This window comes from Megascapheus bottae, chromosome 1 (genome assembly GCF_031878675.1).
Source record: "Megascapheus bottae isolate mThoBot1 chromosome 1, mThoBot2.hap1, whole genome shotgun sequence".
Taxonomy (NCBI): Eukaryota; Metazoa; Chordata; class Mammalia; order Rodentia; family Geomyidae; genus Megascapheus; species Megascapheus bottae.
Window position 1 is genome coordinate 57,554,225 of NC_143509.1, and position 17,567 is coordinate 57,571,791.

Here is a 17,567-nt window from a genome sequence, read left to right on the forward strand (position 1 = left end):
TAAAATGGAACAGTCGTCCATCCCTTGGGTGCAGCGTCAAAACTCCAGATGCGGAGAGAAATGATCCATAAACTTCACTTCCAGTGTAGAGTGCACAGTTTGCATAAGAACAGAGTGTGTTGAAGTGATTGGGGCTTTGGGTTGTATTATCCAATACAGTGGGGTCACTCTTGTGCAAATCCAGAGTCCTCTCCTTTTGGCCCTCCTCAAATGGCTGGGTGATTGCATAGTGGCTGTCTAGGAACTAAAAGGTATTTGCTGGTTATTTTGAGAAGTTGGAGACAAGTATCTGCACATTTGATCATTTTTTCCCATTTCCCTTTAAATTCTACAAGTGAAAAGACATATATCAGTCATTATACCCCTCAGTGGTCCTGATACCGGGAGTATGCTACACAAGAAGGATGTAGGGCCATTTTCTTAACTGTTGGTCCAGAGTGTGGGACCTTTGAGGTTTTGTTACTCTGTCTCTGAGGAGAATGGAATCTTCTAGTCCAGAGAATGTCTTCATTCTTGCTCATATCTACCTAGAAGATTATAAGAGTATTCTTCAGTCTGGAGCTCTGGATCTCGAGTTCATTCAGGTATGTGAAGAGCAAAGTGGACATGGCTGTTTTCTGCTAAGGGTAGACTCGAGTTCCAAAGTGTTGTTCTCTGTTGAGATCTGGGGAATCTCAGCAGATGCAGGTTGTCATGGCTGCTGAGAATATGACACTTATGCCACTGGGCCAGCAGAATTATAACATTGCCTCAAATGAAGCACTCATCTACCCAAGGGTGAAAATGTATTGGGAGGAAATTTAGCACAAGGATATTTGTTAGATTGGAATTGAGGAATTTGACATAAATGTCAAAGTTAGAGGCTACAATATCACAAGTAGTCCGGTTAGGAGTAGTGGTCAGTACAATTTTCCGGATTGGGCAGGTGGACCTTGTCAAGATGAAGAAGGCTTTGATATGTGGGACAGGTAAAAATGCTTGTCACAATGTGGTTATCCACCAATCCTGCATTCCCATTCCCAGAATCTCTGGTGACTGTAGAAATGAATGGCTTAGAGCAAAGGAAACAGATAAAAAATAAAACTGAGGGCTGGGAATGTGGCTTGGTGGAGTGCATTTGCTGTGCATGAATGAAGCCCTGGGTTGGATTCCTCAGTACCACATACACAGAAACGCCTGAAGTGAGGCTCTGCCGTAAGTGGTGCTAACCTTGAGCAAGCTCAGGGAGAGTGCCCAGGCTCTGAGTTCAAGCCCCAGGACTGGCAAAGGAAAGAAAAAAACAATCAGGCCAACAACAACAGTAACAATGGCGACAACAAAAACCTGAGGCAGAAATGCATAGTTGTTTTTTGTTGTTGTTGTTGTTGTTGTTTTTCTGCCAGTCCTGGGCTTGAGCTCAGGGCCTGAGCACTGTCCTTGGACTTTCTCAAGGCTAGAGCTCTACCACTTGAGCCTCAGCACCACATCTGGCTTTTTTTCTATGTATGTGGTACCGAGGAATTGAACCCGGGTCTTCATGCATACTAGGCAAGCACTCTACCACTAGGCCAAACTCCTGGCCCCAGAAATGAAGACTTTTTAATACTGTTTTTAATCAAGTTTTGGATTCATATGGGTGATCAGTACTTTTTAGCCAAAGCAATTTTTAAATACTTGCTGCAATTCCCTCTGATCTTTGACTTGGACATTTCTCATTCTTGAAGTCATTAAGGGCTGGATAACCAGGCTTTCTAGGCTTCCTGATTAGGTAAGAAGCTAGGATAAAAGAAAGATGACAAGTTGTTGAATGAGTGGCTTCAGTTGAAAACTGAAAGAAACTTCATGAAGCAAAATTCCGGAGGGAACCAAAGTCAGAAGGCATACAATTCAATAAATTGTGTAGGGGATCCTCTTTCCTTTTAAATAACTCCATAAAATATGGAAATACTAAAAATATCATTGAAACCAGTGGAATCTTCAGTGTTAGTAGTTGTGCAGAAGAATCCTTTCTTCGTAATGCCTCAGATTTAGTTTTGGAAGGGCTGGCACAAGTGACTATTAATATAAAGTTGTCAGAATAACTGACATCATTCCCCTTTGTCTCAAAACATTTTATCTAAAGGTGTGCCTTCACTGAACTATCCAGTGGGTTAAGTTTGTTTGCCCTTTATTGCCAACACTCTGATTAATGTGATCTGATCCCACATTTGGGGTGGGGATGATAAATAGGAACCAGTAACAAAGGAGAACTTTTGGTGAAGCTGTTTTGTTTTTTACCACATTTAACCAACTTAAAGGTTGCCTGGTGTCTATTTTTAAAGTAGGAGATGTTTCATCTTAAAAATACTGCTAAGCACTACTCTCCTAGCTGAGATCTGAGGATCACCATTCAAAGCCAGCCTGGGAAGAAAAGTCCCCATGAGACTCTTATGTCCAATTAATTACTCACAAACTGGATGTGGCATGGTGGTTCAAGTGGTAGACCACGGGCCTTGAACACAAATAAGCTCAGAGACATGGCCCAAACCCTTCAGGCCCAACAACTGACAAAAAGAAAAAAGAAAAAGGAGAAGCAGCAGCAGAAGCAGCAGCAGCAGCAGCAGAAGCAGAAGCAGAAGAAGCAGAAGAAGAAGAAGAAGAAGCAGAAGCAGAAGCAGAAGAAGAAATAGAAGAAGAAGAAGAAGAAGAAGAAGAAGAAGAAGAAGAAGAAGAAGAAGAAGAAGAAGAAGAAGAAGAAGAAGAAGGGGGAGGGAGAGGGGGAGGAGAGGGAGGAAGGGGAGGAGGGGGAGGAGGGGGAGGAGGAGGAGGAAGAGAAACTGGTCAACTGGTCATTGGTTACCATCTACCATTATAGAATGAATAAGTACTAGAATACTAGAAATTTAGAGCTCAGTGACTGTGCACTTAATAACAACACATGGTTTCCAAAAAATAAATACTGCTAAGCTGTTTTGTTAGAAGTTGTGCTTAATGTCCAAAAGCCAACAAGAGCAAAGACGTACGGAAAACCTAATTTCTTTGAAAAGTAGATGCTTGCTAAAGCGCTTTTTATAATAGTCATGACTATAATTTGGGGAAATAGTTATTTCCACCACATGTAATATTTTATGATAATACTTATAGGGATATATGCACGTTTAGTTGTTTACAATTCTACTGTTTAGATGACAAATGCCTGATACTTATTAGAATGGTACTGCTTAGAGTCACACTGTGTGTGTGTGTGTGTGTGTGTGTGTGTGTGTGTGTGTGTTTGTGTGTGGAGAGAGAGAGAGACAGACAGACAGACAGACAGACAGACAGATAGACACAATAGAAGCACAGGAACACAAACGTGAGGACAGCTAGTACTGGTAATTTTAGTTGGGAAGACTGCAGTTTGGTGAAGTATTCTTCTAAGCTTTGCCTTTTGAAGGGCGTACAGACATGAGAAACATAAAAGCATTGAACATATAAAAGGAGTCGGCCAAAAGTAAGTATCACTGCCCTACAGAAGTCATTTATCTGTTAATTTAACCCTTACTATAGAAGTAAAAGTTTTAAATCTTTGGTTGTATAGGGTGATACATGGACTCACAAACATGAACGGTTTGGACCTTATATAAGTTTGGGAGATGTTGGTAGGGACCAAAAATAGATTTCTTTATGCTAAAGTACAATATATATATAGTACAATCTATATGCATGTGCATATATACTATATGTGTATGCACATATACACATATGTGTATGTGTGTAGATATGCATACATATTTACATATGTGCATATATTATATATATCCAGAAAGGGCTAATTGAACTTTTGGTATACATAAAGTTTTTTCTTTCCCTTATCAACTGAAAAAGAACCAGGCCAGGAGTGTAGTCTAGAGGTAGAGTGCTTGCCTAGCATGCACAAAACTTTACTTTGATTCCTGGGTACCACATGCACAGAAAAAGCAGGAAGTGGCACTGTGGCTCAAGGAGTGTTGGGAGCCAGAGTAGAATCAAATTGTACCTTGATTTGCATCAGACCATGGCTTTATTGTCCTATTGTTTTATGGCCTTATTCTGTTTAAATTACCTGAGATTTACCATATGAATATAACAGTTGGAAGTTCCCTGGTTTCAAGAAGGGAGAAGCTGGAGTTGAATAAAGGAGGCAGTCTTTACTTGGGCTGCAGACATCCCGGACCCGGTGTGTCTGTCTCTCTTCTATTTTTTCCTAGTCCTTGCCCCCTATTTCAGGAACCCCAATCTGCGAACCCTGGTTTGCTGCCGGCTGGCCCCGGCAACTGGTGCCCGAACAGGGACCCTGAAAATCTGGGACGAAGGCGAAGGACCCCTCCTTGTGGTGAGTAACACATCGTAGGACTATTAAGAGAGGATCTTAAGAGAGTGTATAGTCAGGAGTAAAAATTATGGGTCAAGTTAATAGCCATAGGTCATATGTACCGAACTTAACAGGCCTACTTGAAGCCCACGGAACGTGGGTGGAAAAAGGGGTGCTTCAGAGCTTCCTACAGTTTGTCGAGGAGGCATGTCCGAGGTTTATAGAGGAGGAATTCCAAAAAACCTGGCAGCGGATAGGAAAAAGAATTCAAGAATATTATAATGTATATGGCCCCGAAAAGACCCCAGTAGAGGCTATTGATGTATGGAATTTAGTAAGTGAATGCATAGATCCTCAACATGAGAATGCTGAACTTAATCTTGAATTAAGGGAAATTTATGAGTTAAAGGACCCTTCTGAAAAACCTGAGGCTGAGCCATATGCCGCAGCCCAAGAGAGTCTAAGTGAGATCTTGAAAAGGGAACAATAGCCAGTAGATATTGAGTATCAGAATTCAGATTTGAATATCAAGGAAGAGAGTTATGATGAGTCAATGGAGGGCCGGATGGCTACGATGGAGAAGAAGTTAGAAGAAATCCTACATCTTCTATCGAAAATGGGGATAGAGCAGAGACCCCCCCCCCCAGAAGTAGGAAAGAAATATGACCCTCAGGCCACTATGGTGTCTGATTCTAAACCTTACCCCTCACACCCACTGCCTCCGGCTGCAGCCTTACAGCCCCAATCCCTTTTTCAACCTTTAGGCAAGCCTAAAGGCCCTAGCAACAAGTCCCTTTTAACAGGCACCACAACCAGGCACAGTGCATCCCAATTAAACCTGACTCAGGCTGCTAGAGAGAGGGAAAATATTTCAGGGCCTCGATGCTTCCCTAGTTTAGTTGATCATGATGAACAAGTATACCATCAATCTGTTCCTGTTAAACTATTACAGGATTTAAAAAGTGCCTGCTCCCAATATGGGCCAACTGCCCCTTTTACTCAAGTAATATTGGAGGCCGCGTGTGCTGGTATTGCATGCCCAAATGACTGGAAGCGGCTTGCCAGAGCATGCCTTAGTGCAGGAGAGTACTTATTATGGGAGACAGAGTTCACTGCACACTGTCGGGCTAAAATTGAAACAAATAGGTCTAAGTACCTGCCTTACACTTTTGATCAGTTGTTAGGAGAGGGAACCTATAAAAACACCGAAGATCAATTGGGTTATGCAAAGGAGGCCTATTTACAAATAAATGCTGCGGTGAGAGAGGCTTGGAAAAGGTTACGCAATTCCAATCGTACAAAAAATCTAGTAGAAGTTAAACAGGGACCGAATGAACCTTATCTAGAATTTTTGTCTCGATTAATGGAAACTGCAGACCGCCTAGTACAAGATGAGAACGCAAGGAGGATTATAGTTAGACACATAGCCTTTGAAAATGCCAATGCCGCCTATCAGGCGGCTATCAGACCCCATAGGAATAAGGGAGGAATCACGGACTTTATTTCACTGTGTGCTGATATTGGACCCTCCCATGTACAAGGCCTTACTTTAGCCGCCACTCCTCAAGGAAAGACTGTTACTGAATTTCTAAAATATAGAGGTCAGCGGCATTCTCGGGATGCTAGACCCCCAGGGCGTTGCTTTTCTTGTGGACAAATAGGACATTGGATGATGCAATGCCCACGCCAGGCCAGGTTAAAGAGAGAAAAATCACCTGGCACATGTCCACGCTGTGGTAAAGGGAAGCACTGGGCTAAAGATTGCAAGTCAGCAACAAATTGCAATGGCCGCCTGTTTTCGAGAAACTGGAGAAGGGGCCAGCCCCTGGCCCCGCAAAACCATGGGGCAGTCCCTCCCTCTTCTTGGACACAAGTGCATCTTCTAACAACCCCCCAAAATCAGTCTCCAGCCTCCTCCGTGCCACCCCAGGCAGTGCAGGATTGGACCTCTGTTCCTCCACCTGCTCAGTATTGACCCCAGAGATGGGGACACAAGCTCTCCCCACGGGGGTCTTCGGCCCCCTTCCCCTGGGAGTGGCTGGATTGCTGTTAGGGCGAAGTAGCTCAGCCCTAAAAGGGATACAGATTACACCTGGCAAAATTGACCAGGATTTTACTGGAGAAATCAAAGTTATGGCCTCTGCCCTGAAACACGTGGTATCGATCCCAGCCGGTCAAAAATTAGCACAACTAATACTTGTGCCTTTACCTCCCGGGGAGACTGCTAATTCCCCATGTGGACAGAGAGGATTTAGATCTTCTGATATCTCTTGGGTACAAAGCATAAAACAAGAGAGGCCTGAGATGACTATATTTATACAAGAAAAGCCCTTTAAAGGAATATTAGACACTGGAGCAGATGTGTCTGTGATATCTAAAAAACATTGGCCAGCCCAATGGCCCCTAACAACCTCTATGACTTCCCTACAGGGGGTTGGGCAAGCAACTGACCCACAGCAGAGCAGTGCGATCCTTGTTTGGAGAGATGAGGAAAGGCACTCTGGTCATTTTCAGCCATTTGTCTTGGATCATCTGCCAATTAATTTATGGGGTCGTGATATCATGGAAAAAATGGGAGTGTATATGTTTAGTCCTAGTGCTGCGGTCACTAAGCAGTTACTTGATCAAGGCCTCCTCCCCTTTAGGGGACTAGGCCGAGCAGCACAGGGGGAGCCAGAGCCACTCCAACCCCAGTCTCACCCCCCCGAGACAAGGATTAGGGTATTCTTTAACGGGGGCTGTTGTTTGTCCTGCCCCTCATGCTGATCCCATAAATTGGCTCTCTGAAGAACCGGTATGGGTCGAACAGTGGCCTCTTTCACTAGAAAAGATCATTGCAGTACAGCAGCTGGTACAGGAACAGCTGGACTTGGGACATGTGGCCCCTTCTAACTCTCCATGGAATTCTCCAATTTTTGTTATAAAGAAAAAGTCAGGTAAATGGAGACTGTTACAGGATCTGAGAAAGGTAAATGCTACTATGGAACTGATGGGGGCCCTACAGCCTGGCTTGCCTTCACCCATGGCAATCCCAAATGATACTTATAAGATTATTATAGATTTGAAGGATTGTTTCTATACTATACCCCTGGCGCCTCAAGACTGTAAGCGCTTTGCCTTCAGCGTCCCCTCTGTCAATTTTAAAGAACCCATGAAGCGATATCACTGGCTTGTGCTTCCACAGGGCATGGCAAATAGCCCAACTTTATGTCAAAGTTTTGTAGCTAGAGCCATTTCTTCCACTCGTGAAAAATTTTCTTCTGTTCATATTGTTCATTACATGGACGACATCTTGTTGGTTTGTTCTGACCCTGTCGTCGTATGACAAGCCTTTGGACAACTAAAGCAAGATCTGAGCCTCTTTGGCCTTATAATAGCAGCTGAAAAGGTTAAGGAACACCCCCCTTTTACGTATTTAGGCCATATATTAGGCCCACACTATTTTAAAAGCCAAAAAATACAATTAAAAACTTCACACTTAAGAACTCTTCATGAGTTTCAGCAATTCTTAGGAGATATAAATTGGCTTCGGCCTTATCTAAAGCTGTCCACAGGGGAGTTAAAACCCCTCTTTGATCTCTTAAAAGGAGATAGCAACCCTACATCCTTGCGCAAATTAAATCCCGACTCCAGGAGGGCCATCCAAATTGTAGAAAAGGCAATTTCCTAGCAACAAGTGACCTATTGTGACTATTCTAAACCATGGGGAGTTTACATTTTAGCTACTTCTCACTCCCCAACTGCTGTATTGTGGCAGGATGGCCCACTTTTATGGCTTTATCTACCATCAACACCCGGCAAAGTGCTGACCCCCTACTACGAATTGGTAGCTAATCTGATACATATGTGCCGAGTGGATTCCCGTAAATATTTAGGTCAGGAACCTCATTTTATCTGTGTCCCATATAATCTACAACAACAAGATTGGCTATTCGCCCATTGCGATCCTTGGGCCATTGCTTGGGCCAATTATACGGGAAAAATTTTGCATCACTACCCGTCTAACAAACTTCTCCAATTTGCTGCGTATCATATGTTTCTATTTCCTTCCATAGTACGGGCCTCGCCTTTATCTTCTGCCGCTTTGGTATTTACAGATGGATCCTCTAATGGAACGGCTGCTTTGACCATTAATGGGAAAACTCAATCTTGGGTTACGGGTTTTTCCTCCGCCCAAGAGGTGGAATTAGAGGCTGTTTTACAAGCCCTCGTCCTGTTACAAGACGAGCCCTTTAACTTATACTAAGACAGTCAATATGTAATTCGTGCTCTTCAAGTCATAGAAACTGTTCCCTTTATTGGAACTACTAACTCCAATATTCAGACCCAATTTCGCCAACTACAAACTTTGCTTTGTTCTCGCAACCACCCCTGTGTTTTTGGCTTTGTTCGAGCTCACACTAATCTTCCTGGCCCTTCAAGTAAGGGCAATGCAGTTACTGACTCTGCCACCAGAGTTTACTTAACTCAGGTTGAACTTGCTAAGCAGTCACATGCCATCAAAACAGTCGAGCCTTGCACCGACAGTTTAAATTATCTAGAGAAGCAGCACGACAAATAGTTAAGACTTGCTCCAACTGTGTCCCTTTTTCACCAGCCCCCATTTAGGTATAAATCCACGAGGACCGCTTTCTAATAACATTTGGCAGATGGATGTCACACATGTTCCATCATTTGGCCTATTAAAATATGTTCATGTTACTGTAGATACTTATTCTAATTTTATCCTGGCCACCCCCCTTGCTGGGGAAGCCACTAAACATTGTATTTCTCACTGCATTCGATGCTTTGCTGTGATGGGGATTCCCTCGCAAATAAAAACAGATAATTGCCCTGGCTATGCAGGCCGAGCATTTCAATCCTTCTGCCATTCCTATAATATCACTCATATTACAGGCGTTCCTTACAATCCTCAAGGTCAAGGCATCGTGGAGAGAGCTAATGGATTATTAAAACATCAAATTGCTAAAATACAGAAAGGAGAGTCGTATCCCGCTACCCCTGTGAATATACTTAATCATGCTTTATTTGTTTTAAATTTTTTGAATTTGGATTCAAATAATTTATCTGCTGCTCAGCGATTCTGGGAAAAAAGAGAACAGCGTGCTTTTGCCTTAGTAAAGTGGAAGGATCCCCTAACTGGTGCTTGGCATGGACCCGATCCAGTTCTAACCTGGGGTCGAGGGCATGTATGTGTTTTTTCACAAGGAGAAAATGACGCCCGCTGGCTGCCTGAACGCTGCGTTCGGATCGTGGAGAGTGACAGTGGCCATCCAAGCAGCGACTCACTGGGCCTACACCCCTAACCCTCCAGTGGTGCATCCTGCGACGTGGGAAGGACCTGAGTTATTTGTGCATGTCAATTGGGACTGCTACTGATCCACTTGTTCCACACATTCATATGAGCTGTGTTTCTCCTCCTTTTACTATTATGTAGGGACCTTCTAACATATTCATTGACTCTACACAATTTAATATGTGACATTATTTTGTCTTTACCATTCCTCTTCTTAATAACCTTTTTTGTAAAAGATGCCCAGGTGAAAAGCAAAGGCCTCCAGAGGTAAGTAGAAGTCAGCCGATTCCCCTAATTGCTTCCACAATTTTGTTGTAAGAAATTGGTTTGTTCAATTTGTTTACCTCATCGTTGTTCAGTGTGGGTAGCCTGTATTTATTTAAGAAATCATCCATTTTTACTAGATTTTCTTGTTTCTTTGAATATAGGCCCTGGTAGTACCTATTCATTATGGACTGAATTTCTTGGGAATCAGTTGTGATTGTTCCCGTGGGGTCTCTAATCTTGTTTATTTGAGTCTCCCCTTTCCTTTTTTTGATTAATCTTGCTAAGGGTCTGTCTATTTTGTTGACTCTTTCAAAGAACCAACTTTCTGATTTATCAATTTTGTGTATAGTAGATCTTATTTCAGTCTCTGATATTTCTGATTTTATTTTTGTTATTTCTGTCCTTCTAGCTGTTTTAGAATTAACTTTTTCTTGCTCCTCTAGGTGTTTCAGGTTTTTTTTAGGTTATTTACATGCTCTTCTTCTGTCTCTTTAATATGCACTCCTAGTGTGATAAATTTGCCTCTTAGAACTGCCTTTGCTGTGTCCCATAAGCTCCTTTGTGATGTTTCTTGATTGTCATTACATTCAAGGAAGTTTTTAATTTCATTTCTGATCTGATCTGTTACCCAGGAGTTATTCAGAAGTGTGTTGTTCAGTTTCCAAGTGATTGTATGTTTTTTGACTTTGACTGCATTGTTCAGAATTAATCTGACTCTACTGTGGTCTGATGGAATGCATGGGATTATATCAGACCTCTTGTATCTGCTTAAGTTTTCTGTATGAACTATTATATGACCAATTTTGGAGTGTGTTCCATGTGCTGCTGAGAAAAATGTAAAAAATTTCCCCATTGGGTGGAAGACTCTGTGTATATCTGTTAAGCCCAGCTGGGCTATGGTGTCGTTTAAGTCGATGGTGTCTTTGCTTAATTTTTGTTGTGTTGACCTGTCATTTGGTGAGAGTGGCATATTGAAGTCTCCCACTATGATTGTGTTTGAGTCTATCTTGTTCTGTAATTCTAAGAGAGTTTGTTTGACGAATTTGGGTGCTGCCGTGTTGGGGGAGTACATGTTCATAACTGTAATATTATGGGCATGGATTGCACCCTTTACTAATATATAATGGCCGTCTATATTTTTATGTACTGATTTTACTGAGAAGTTAATTTTGTCGGAGATTAAGATTGCCACTCCTGCTTTTTTGCATGGTGCACTGGAGTGGAAAATTCGTTTCCATCCTTTCACTTGGAATTTGTTTCTGTCTTTGGCAGTGAGGTGGGTCTCTTGGAGGCAACATATGGATGGGTGGTGTTTCTTAATCCAGTCTGCTGCTCCGTATGTTTTGATTGGATTGTTCAGCCCGTTCACTTTTAGGGAGATTATGGAGAAGTAGTCAGCGTCCATTGTCGTTTTTTTTTTTTTACTTCTAAGTTTCTTTCTCTCTTTTTTCCCCTTTTGTGTTTAGTGAATTATAGATGTTTGCTTCTTGATGGGGATTCTTGATGTTCTACAGTTTGTTCTCGATTAATTACTTTTTTTTGTCACGCTGGTTTAGTGTGCATGTATTCATAAAGCTTCTCTTTGGAGTGAAATATTCTTGTTTCTCCCTCCAATGTAAATGCTAGTTTTGCTGGATATATCAGTCTGGGTTGGCAGTTGTTGGTCTTCAGGACATCAATGATGTTTTTCCAAACTTTTCTTGCATTTAGGGTTTGCATGGAGAGATCTGCTGTAATTCGAATTTTCTTCCCATTGTAGTATAGCTCCTTCTTTGTTTTTGCAGCATTTAAGATCAATTCCTTGGTATTCGGGTCCAGTGTCTTTACTATGATATGTCTAGGTGAGTTCCTTCTAGGATCTTGCCTGTTTGGAGTCCTAAAACCTTCAATAATGTGAGTATTTTCCCTTTTGAAGTGGGGAAGTTCTCTGCTATGATTTTGGTGAATAAAGGTGGCATTCCTTTGACCTGAAATTCTGCGCCCTCCTCAATCCCTATTATACGAAGATTAGACTTCCTTGCTTCATCTGCCAGTTCCTGGAGCTCTCTCTGGTGGATTCTGACTGATTTTTCCAAGGTGGCGATTCTCTGTTCCACCTCTTGTGTTTTATCTTCCGTTACTGATGCTCTGTTCTCCATCTCCGTCAATCTGCTGCTTAATGGCTCCATTTTTGCTTGAAGTGTGGACACTGAGCTGATCATGTCTGCTGTGAGGGTATTAATCTTTTCTTCCATTTCTCTTTTGAATTCGAGGAGCTCTTTGGTGATTTCCTGCTTTACGTTCCTGGAATTCTTTTTGGAATTTTGTTTTAATCTCTTTAGGCATGTCCACAATCATCTCCTTGAGTAGGGTCGTGTTTCATGTCTCTTCAGGTGTCATTTCTTGGGATGGTGACATCTCTCTCGTCCCTTCGCTCTTGTTTCCTTTTGGGCTTTGCGTGGGACTTTGATTATTTATGTATGTCGTAATTGGTCTTTGTGCTCTCCTCAGCAGCAAGAACTGTTGTAGTTCACTCTGTGGTCAGTAGGTAGCGGTGTTTACTTGTATTGGGACTGGTGGTTCTGGGAATATGTGAATACCTGTGGTTCTCGGCCAAATTGATTCCTCTGCTGACTAGGTCAGAGATTGCAGTTTTTGCAGGTGTCCTGGCCTGTTCCCAGAGGCTGTATGCTGCTGCACGACTAGCTCTCAGCCCAACCAGTGGCCTCACAGTGGGCCGTGGGATGGATCTGCGAGCTTCAGTCTCAGCATGCTGTGTGGAAGGTTGGTTTTCCTGTGCTGCTTCCAGGGGCGGGGCCCTGGCCAAGGATCTGGGGTTTGGGAGTTTCCAGGGGCTCTCAGCAGGATCAGCAGGTGTCTGCTCTGTTTCCAGGGGCGGGGCCCAGCTGAGGATGTGGGCTCCAAGGGCGGAGCCACGTCTTTCTGATTCTCAGAAGGTGAGCTTGGCTACTGGTCATCCACCTTACTTCCCTTTTGCAAAGGCTCCCATTGCATGGAGGAACCATCATTTCTTGCTCAGAACTCTAAAAGTTCAACACATGAACGTTACCAGAGCCATGTAAGACACTGTCCTTTGAAATCAGAATGCTTGGAAGAGGGCAAAAGAAGAGGAAGGAGTCGATGTCTGCCAGCTCCACCCTTGTTGGGAGCCCCTAGTACTTAGGAACTCTACCAGTCCTCCCACCACGTGGAGCGCATTCTCCCTTCCCAGACGACCACCTGCAGCCTTTCCAGCTTCACCATGCTGCAATAAAGCTCAGTGTTCTTTATGACTGCCTGGTGAATAGTATGTGCAATGTACATTGAATGGATATTTCAATGCAGAATTAGCCTACATAAAGAATTAATTTCTCAGAGATTTACAATAGAACAAAACCTAGACACATAAGGCCAGATAGGATGATGCAAAATGAAAGGACCTCCAGGATATAGAAACAAAAGCCATACAATGAGTGATTGTAGTCCTTAATGTACTATGTTATCTCTCATCTCTTTTGCTGTTCCTTGGTTATCTCATATTGGTACAGTATTTCACCTTGTTATCTAATGTATATATGCTTGATTGGTTATTTGGAATTGGATAGGGACAGGGGGACATCAACATGTGCTGCAGGGTGAGGGAATGGGAGGGAAATGGGGACCATGACATGAGAAAGGGTATCAATGTTTGTGAAGTAATGCACCTTCTATCTGGTGAATATAATGTAACCCTTCTCTTAATTAAAATAAAAAATATATGAAAAAATTGAAAAAAGAATTAATTTCTATCTGTAAGTTCCACAACATTGAACAACTGAGAAAACTAAAAATGTCTATTTCTATGGTCTATCTTACCTCTTTTGTTTAAAATTCAATGCTTTAATTACTTACCATAGGTAAGATATGGAACCAACCAGATGCCCTTTAGTAGATGAATGAGTCAAGAAGATGTGGTATTTATACACAATGGAATTCTATGCTGCCATCAGAAAGAATGACATAGGTCCATTTGTAAGGAAATGGAAAGACTTGGGAAGAATCAATCTAAGTGAAGTAAGCCAGACCCAAAGAAACATAGGTTCCATAGTTTCTGCCATTTGCAATAATTAGTACACATCTAGGAGTCTCCTAGCAGAGGACCAATAGCTCAAAAGCTGTGTACATATGGCCATATAGGATGAGGCTAAGCAAAGTGAACTCCAGGATATGGAAACAAGAGGTTTATATTTGTGATTGTTCTTCTTTTTAATATATTTTTATTGTAATTAATAGAAGTGTTACATTATATTTGCCAGATAGAAGGCGCATCACTTAACAAACGTTGCTAGCCCTTCTCATGTTTTTGTCCCACTTTCCCTCCCTCCATCCCCTCCCCTCATCTTGTTTCTCCCCTTCCCTATCCAATTTCAAACAAACAAATAAACATATATACAATATATCAGATAACAAGGTAATACTGTAACAATATGAGATAACCAAGGGACAGCAAAAGAGATGAGAAAAATATGGAACGCTTCACGAATTTGCGTGTCATCCTTGCGCAGGGGCCATGCTAATCTCTGTATCATTCCAGTTTTAGTATATGTGCTGCTGAAGCGAGCACTGTGATTGTTCTTAACCTACCATGTGAGGTTATTTCTTTTTGTTCTCTTTTTTTTCTCCTTATGATTTATCTCATGTTGTAACTGTGTCTGGCTTTGGTACCTGGTATATTGTACATAAGATTGTTTGTTTATTTGAAATAGAGAAGGGCAGGGGAATGATTGGGAGAGGTAGGGGAAAGGGAAAGTGGGAGAAAAAAATGGGAAGGAATATCAATGTCCAAGAAGTATTGTAGGGGCGTTTGGCCTAGTAGTAGAGTGCTTGCCTAGCATGCACAAAGACTTGGGGTCCAGTCCTTTGTTCCATATATATAGGAAAAAAAGCCAGAACTGGTGCTGTGGTTCAAGTGGTAGAGCACTAACCTTGAGGAAAGCCCAAGGACAGTGCTCAGGCCCTGAGTTCAGTCCCCACGACTGACAAAAAAAAAGAAGTATTGTACCCACTACTTGGAAAATATGTAAAAACTCCAATGCTTTATACTGCATACAAATACATTGGTATAAGCATACATGAGTGTTAGTTGTAAGCAGACATATGTAAGGAGAACATGCTCAAATGTGTGATATCAATGCTTGTAATCATTTTAGAGAAAATCTAGGAAAACAGGGGTTGACTTTCATTCCTGAGTGAGTATAAATTACAAAAGAGCTAGAGGAAGGGAGATATAAATGCCAACTGAGTAAAAAAATTAAAAAGTGGGGCTGGGAGTTTAGCCTAAGTGGCAGGGTGCTTGCCTAGCATGCACAAAGACCTGAGTTCAATTCCTCGGTACTACGTATATAGAGAAAAGCCACAAGTGGTGCTGAGGTTCAAGTGGTAGAACTCTAACCTTCAGAAAGTCCAAGGACAGTGCTCAGACCCTGAGCTGAAGCTCAGGACTGGCCAAGAAAAAAAAATTAAAAAGTAAAGAGCCTTAAAACACTAAATTATAGAAGTAAAATCTTTGGGGTTCCGATTTTGTTAGAGTTTGAACTGTCAAGAAAGTCCTGTCTCATTATTCTAGGCCACCACATGAAGTACAACAGATTCCTCTCCCTTCTCTTGTCTGATGTCATTTATCTCTTTCTGGAGCATCAGACTAACTTGTACAAAAGAACCTGAATAAGTAGTTATGAAGAAAACAATACAGTCTGACCAGGTAATGCTTAAATGAAGGCTGTCCATACTATTTCCAAATAGAACAATCCAGTAGACATTAGAGACTCTCCCAACATGACTTAGTTCATCTTCAGGATTTAAACACAGATACTCTACTTATTATCACCATGTCTAAATTTAATACTCCAGTTTTCTGTGAGCTGTTTCCTCATTTGTTCAAGAATATTGGATTGGCATAACAAACCCATGACCATATAATCTGGCTCTTACTATTTAAGAGAATTGTTGACATATTTCCATATTTATAACTTATCTGGGAACTTTTTTTTTTTGCCAGTCCTGTGTTTGAGTTCAGGGCCTGAGCACTGTAGGCTTTCTTAAGGCTAGTGCTCAGCCACTTGAGCCACAGCACTTTCAGCTTTTTCTATGTATGTGGTATGGAGGAATCGGACTTGGGGCTTCGCGCATGCTAGGTGAGTGCTCTAACACTAGGCCACGCTCCTGGCCCCCTGGGAACTTTTTATGATGCTAAAGTCCAGTTGGCTTCAGTGAATAAAAGAGAAGTTCTGGTGAATTATACTATCCTCCCCTCCCCCAAGGCCTCACTCAGCGATTGACAGGAATTGGTATAAAACTCCTCAATCTTGGGGGGCCAGGAGTTTGGCCTAGTGGTAGAGTTCTTGCCCCACGAGTTCAAGCCCCACGACTGACAAGAAACAAAACTCCCCAATCTTGTCAGATACACTCATGGTGACTCATGCAAGTGAGTCATCCTATTTAAAGTACTTGCACTTGAATCCTCTCTGAAGGTCTTATGGGAGAACCCAAAGAAAGAAAGGTGTTTCTCTGAGTAACTACAGTTGCATTTTCATTATTTGTAAATTATAGAATTTAAGGATTTAAAAAGTTGCCAAAAATCATCCAGTATAAGGCCAGGAGCGTGCCCTAGCATGTGGGAAGACCTGGGTTCAATTTCTCAGTACTACATACTCAGAAAATGCTGGAAGTAGTGCTGTGGTTCGATGGTAGAGCCCTAGCTTTGAGAAAGCCCAAGAACAGTGCCCACCCCCCTGAGTTCAACCCCCAGGATTTGCAATAAAAAAAATTATGCAGTATAGAATCTGCATCCTTTTGAAAAGTGAACTCTCTTACAGAGGGGAAGGATGTCACTTGCTTAGATATTGAAGGAGACAATGTGAATGTGGTATTCTCTCTGTATGGAGTAGGGTGCTTGCCTAATGTGCATAAAGCCCTGGGTTCGATTCCTTGGTACCACATTCACAGAAAAAGCTGAAAGTGGTACTGTGACTCAGGGTAGAGTGCTAGCCTTTATAAAGTTCAAGAACTGTGCCAAGGCCCTGAGTTTAAGCCCAGGAATGACAAGAAAACAAACCAAACCAACAACAACCAAAACCAGGCTGCCAACGATTGTCTACTTCGTGAAGGGAGAAAGTGCACTGCAGCTGTCCATCCCACATGGCGTAGGCCAATGATGAGGAATGAAGACTCCTGCTCAGGAATCTGTCTATTGAGGCAACATTACAGGAAGTCAAGGGCATTGAAGGGATCTTTCCTACTTTGAGTAGGAGCTTGACTATGAGACATCTATTGTGTTTCTCAAATATTTATGAAGCATCCATGTCTGACAGGCTCAGACCTTAATCAAGAATAAAAATGTGAATAAGGCACTTTCCTCATCCTTAACCAAGATTCTAGTCTGTCCACATAGTAATATTGGGCTCCACATACTCCTTGGCATGCTTCCAGTTGCATTCTCTAAATCTGTAAGACAGCTATTCTTTCTTCCTGGACATATACACTGGTTCCTTCTTTGTTGCTTGATACTGCAGATTTTAACTGCCTAAACTTGCTAGGCAAATATTCTATCCTATGATCCATATCTCCCACTCATTAGTTTTAGATTATTTTTCTCATATCTCTGACAATTTTTGTCTAGATATGCTTTGGATCATGATCCTTCTTCATACTCTTCCTCTACAGCTGAGTGTTTATCACAATGTCCAGTTTGTTGGT

General features: G+C 42.1%; 1 non-coding gene across 1 annotated transcript; it reads right to left on the reverse strand.

Moving 5' to 3' along the window:
- Positions 1 to 14,332: 14,332 nt before the first annotated feature.
- LOC150069248 (U6 spliceosomal RNA) lies at positions 14,333 to 14,436 on the reverse strand. The gene has a single exon (XR_016538675.1). It is a non-coding gene; the product is annotated as a U6 spliceosomal RNA (small nuclear RNA).
- Between the last annotated feature and the right edge of the window lie 3,131 nt (positions 14,437 to 17,567).